We start from the raw sequence: 5,000 nt of genomic DNA on the forward strand, positions 1-5,000 counted from the left end.
CTGGATGGGGCTTTCGTATAGCAGGGACGGTGCTGCCTCTCGCTTCGCTCGCTGTCCGCCGCTCGCCGCTCGCTCGTGCAGCCAAAAATGGCCAGTTTTGGCCCGTTTTTGGGCCGTTTTGGCCAGTTTTTGGCCTGTTCTTGCATTGCGCGGTGACCGTCGAGAGCGGAGCAAAACGTCAGCCATCTCAGCACCCTGGAACCCCCCGGGTGGCACAGGGCTGGATGGGGCTTTCGTATAGCAGGGACGGTGCTGCCTCTCGCTTCGCTCGCTGTCCGCCGCTCGCCGCTCGCTCGTGCAGCCAAAAATGGCCAGTTTTGGCCCGTTTTTGGGCCGTTTTGGCCAGTTTTTGGCCTGTTCTTGCATTGCGCGGTGACCGTCGAGAGCGGAGCAAAACGTCAGCCATCTCAGCACCCTGGAACCCCCCGGGTGGCACAGGGCTGGATGGGGCTTTCGTATAGCAGGGACGGTGCTGCCTCTCGCTTCGCTCGCTGTCCGCCGCTCGCCGCTCGCTCGTGCAGCCAAAAATGGCCAGTTTTGGCCCGTTTTTGGGCCGTTTTGGCCAGTTTTTGGCCTGTTCTTGCATTGCGCGGTGACCGTCGAGAGCGGAGCAAAACGTCAGCCATCTCAGCACCCTGGAACCCCCCGGGTGGCACAGGGCTGGATGGGGCTTTCGTATAGCAGGGACGGTGCTGCCTCTCGCTTCGCTCGCTGTCCGCCGCTCGCCGCTCGCTCGTGCAGCCAAAAATGGCCAGTTTTGGCCCGTTTTTGGGCCGTTTTGGCCAGTTTTTGGCCTGTTCTTGCATTGCGCGGTGACCGTCGAGAGCGGAGCAAAACGTCAGCCATCTCAGCACCCTGGAACCCCCCGGGTGGCACAGGGCTGGATGGGGCTTTCGTATAGCAGGGACGGTGCTGCCTCTCGCTTCGCTCGCTGTCCGCCGCTCGCCGCTCGCTCGTGCAGCCAAAAATGGCCAGTTTTGGCCCGTTTTTGGGCCGTTTTGGCCAGTTTTTGGCCTGTTCTTGCATTGCGCGGTGACCGTCGAGAGCGGAGCAAAACGTCAGCCATCTCAGCACCCTGGAACCCCCCGGGTGGCACAGGGCTGGATGGGGCTTTCGTATAGCAGGGACGGTGCTGCCTCTCGCTTCGCTCGCTGTCCGCCGCTCGCCGCTCGCTCGTGCAGCCAAAAATGGCCAGTTTTGGCCCGTTTTTGGGCCGTTTTGGCCAGTTTTTGGCCTGTTCTTGCATTGCGCGGTGACCGTCGAGAGCGGAGCAAAACGTCAGCCATCTCAGCACCCTGGAACCCCCCGGGTGGCACAGGGCTGGATGGGGCTTTCGTATAGCAGGGACGGTGCTGCCTCTCGCTTCGCTCGCTGTCCGCCGCTCGCCGCTCGCTCGTGCAGCCAAAAATGGCCAGTTTTGGCCCGTTTTTGGGCCGTTTTGGCCAGTTTTTGGCCTGTTCTTGCATTGCGCGGTGACCGTCGAGAGCGGAGCAAAACGTCAGCCATCTCAGCACCCTGGAACCCCCCGGGTGGCACAGGGCTGGATGGGGCTTTCGTATAGCAGGGACGGTGCTGCCTCTCGCTTCGCTCGCTGTCCGCCGCTCGCCGCTCGCTCGTGCAGCCAAAAATGGCCAGTTTTGGCCCGTTTTTGGGCCGTTTTGGCCAGTTTTTGGCCTGTTCTTGCATTGCGCGGTGACCGTCGAGAGCGGAGCAAAACGTCAGCCATCTCAGCACCCTGGAACCCCCCGGGTGGCACAGGGCTGGATGGGGCTTTCGTATAGCAGGGACGGTGCTGCCTCTCGCTTCGCTCGCTGTCCGCCGCTCGCCGCTCGCTCGCGCAGCCAAAAATGGCCAGTTTTGGCCCGTTTTTGGGCCGTTTTGGCCAGTTTTTGGCCTGTTCTTGCATTGCGCGGTGACCGTCGAGAGCGGAGCAAAACGTCAGCCATCTCCGCACCCTGGAACCCCCCGGGTGGCACAGGGCTGGATGGGGCTTTCGTATAGCAGGGACGGTGCTGCCTCTCGCTTCGCTCGCTGTCCGCCGCTCGCCGCTCGCTCGTGCAGCCAAAAATGGCCAGTTTTGGCCCGTTTTTGGGCCGTTTTGGCCAGTTTTTGGCCTGTTCTTGCATTGCGCGGTGACCGTCGAGAGCGGAGCAAAACGTCAGCCATCTCAGCACCCTGGAACCCCCCGGGTGGCACAGGGCTGGATGGGGCTTTCGTATAGCAGGGACGGTGCTGCCTCTCGCTTCGCTCGCTGTCCGCCGCTCGCCGCTCGCTCGTGCAGCCAAAAATGGCCAGTTTTGGCCCGTTTTTGGGCCGTTTTGGCCAGTTTTTGGCCTGTTCTTGCATTGCGCGGTGACCGTCGAGAGCGGAGCAAAACGTCAGCCATCTCAGCACCCTGGAACCCCCCGGGTGGCACAGGGCTGGATGGGGCTTTCGTATAGCAGGGACGGTGCTGCCTCTCGCTTCGCTCGCTGTCCGCCGCTCGCCGCTCGCTCGTGCAGCCAAAAATGGCCAGTTTTGGCCCGTTTTTGGGCCGTTTTGGCCAGTTTTTGGCCTGTTCTTGCATTGCGCGGTGACCGTCGAGAGCGGAGCAAAACGTCAGCCATCTCAGCACCCTGGAACCCCCCGGGTGGCACAGGGCTGGATGGGGCTTTCGTATAGCAGGGACGGTGCTGCCTCTCGCTTCGCTCGCTGTCCGCCGCTCGCCGCTCGCTCGCGCAGCCAAAAATGGCCAGTTTTGGCCCGTTTTTGGGCCGTTTTGGCCAGTTTTTGGCCTGTTCTTGCATTGCGCGGTGACCGTCGAGAGCGGAGCAAAACGTCAGCCATCTCAGCACCCTGGAACCCCCCGGGTGGCACAGGGCTGGATGGGGCTTTCGTATAGCAGGGACGGTGCTGCCTCTCGCTTCGCTCGCTGTCCGCCGCTCGCCGCTCGCTCGTGCAGCCAAAAATGGCCAGTTTTGGCCCGTTTTTGGGCCGTTTTGGCCAGTTTTTGGCCTGTTCTTGCATTGCGCGGTGACCGTCGAGAGCGGAGCAAAACGTCAGCCATCTCAGCACCCTGGAACCCCCCGGGTGGCACAGGGCTGGATGGGGCTTTCGTATAGCAGGGACGGTGCTGCCTCTCGCTTCGCTCGCTGTCCGCCGCTCGCCGCTCGCTCGTGCAGCCAAAAATGGCCAGTTTTGGCCCGTTTTTGGGCCGTTTTGGCCAGTTTTTGGCCTGTTCTTGCATTGCGCGGTGACCGTCGAGAGCGGAGCAAAACGTCAGCCATCTCAGCACCCTGGAACCCCCCGGGTGGCACAGGGCTGGATGGGGCTTTCGTATAGCAGGGACGGTGCTGCCTCTCGCTTCGCTCGCTGTCCGCCGCTCGCCGCTCGCTCGTGCAGCCAAAAATGGCCAGTTTTGGCCCGTTTTTGGGCCGTTTTGGCCAGTTTTTGGCCTGTTCTTGCATTGCGCGGTGACCGTCGAGAGCGGAGCAAAACGTCAGCCATCTCAGCACCCTGGAACCCCCCGGGTGGCACAGGGCTGGATGGGGCTTTCGTATAGCAGGGACGGTGCTGCCTCTCGCTTCGCTCGCTGTCCGCCGCTCGCCGCTCGCTCGCGCAGCCAAAAATGGCCAGTTTTGGCCCGTTTTTGGGCCGTTTTGGCCAGTTTTTGGCCTGTTCTTGCATTGCGCGGTGACCGTCGAGAGCGGAGCAAAACGTCAGCCATCTCAGCACCCTGGAACCCCCCGGGTGGCACAGGGCTGGATGGGGCTTTCGTATAGCAGGGACGGTGCTGCCTCTCGCTTCGCTCGCTGTCCGCCGCTCGCCGCTCGCGCAGCCAAAAATGGCCAGTTTTGGCCCGTTTTTGGGCCGTTTTGGCCAGTTTTTGGCCTGTTCTTGCATTGCGCGGTGACCGTCGAGAGCGGAGCAAAACGTCAGCCATCTCAGCACCCTGGAACCCCCCGGGTGGCACAGGGCTGGATGGGGCTTTCGTATAGCAGGGACGGTGCTGCCTCTCGCTTCGCTCGCTGTTCGCCGCTCGCCGCTCGCTCGCGCAGCCAAAAATGGCCAGTTTTGGCCCGTTTTTGGGCTGTTTTGGCCAGTTTTTGGCCTGTTCTTGCGTGGTGCGGTGACCGTCGTGAGCGGAGCAAAACGTCAGCCATCTCAGCACCCTGGAACCCCCCGGGTGGCACAGGGCTGGATGGGGCTTTCGTATAGCAGGGACGGTGCTGCCTCTCGCTTCGCTCGCTGTTCGCCGCTCGCCGCTCGCTCGCGCAGCCAAAAATGGCCAGTTTTGGCCCGTTTTTGGGCTGTTTTGGCCTGTTTTTGGGCTGTTCTTGTGTGGCGCGGTGACCGTCGTGAGCGGAGCAAAATGTCAGCCATCTCAGCACCCTGGAACCCCCCGGGTGGCACAGGGCTGGATGGGGCTTTCGTATAGCAGGGACGGTGCTGCCTCGCGCTTCGCTCGCTGTTCGCCGCTCTCCGCTCGCTCGCGCAGCAAAAAATGGCCAGTTTTGGCCCGTTTTTGGGCTGTTTTGGCCAGTTTTTGGCCTGTTCTTGCGTGCCGCGGCGACCGTCGTGAGCGGAGCAAAACGTCAGCCATCTCAGCACCCTGGAACCCCCCGGGTGGCACAGGGCTGGATGGGGCTTTCGTATAGCAGGGACGGTGCTGCCTCTCGCTTCGCTCGCTGTCCGCCGCTCGCTGCTCGCTCGCGCAGCCAAAAATGGCCAGTTTTGGCCCGTTTTTGGGCTGTTTTGGCCTGTTTTTGGGCTGTTCTTGTGTGCCGCGGCGACCGTCGTGAGCGGAGCAAAATGTCAGCCATCTCAGCACCCTGGAACCCCCCGGGTGGCACAGGGCTGGATGGGGCTTTCGTATAGCAGGGACGGTGCTGCCTCTCGCTTCGCTCGCTGTCCGCCGCTCGCCGCTCGCTCGCGCAGCCAAAAATGGCCAGTTTTGGCCCGTTTTTGGGCCGTTTTGGCCAGTTTTTGGCCTGTTCTTGCGTTGCGCGGTGACCGTCGAG

Source organism: Musa acuminata, unplaced genomic scaffold (assembly GCF_036884655.1).
Source record: "Musa acuminata AAA Group cultivar baxijiao unplaced genomic scaffold, Cavendish_Baxijiao_AAA HiC_scaffold_195, whole genome shotgun sequence".
Lineage (NCBI taxonomy): Eukaryota > Viridiplantae > Streptophyta > Magnoliopsida > Zingiberales > Musaceae > Musa > Musa acuminata.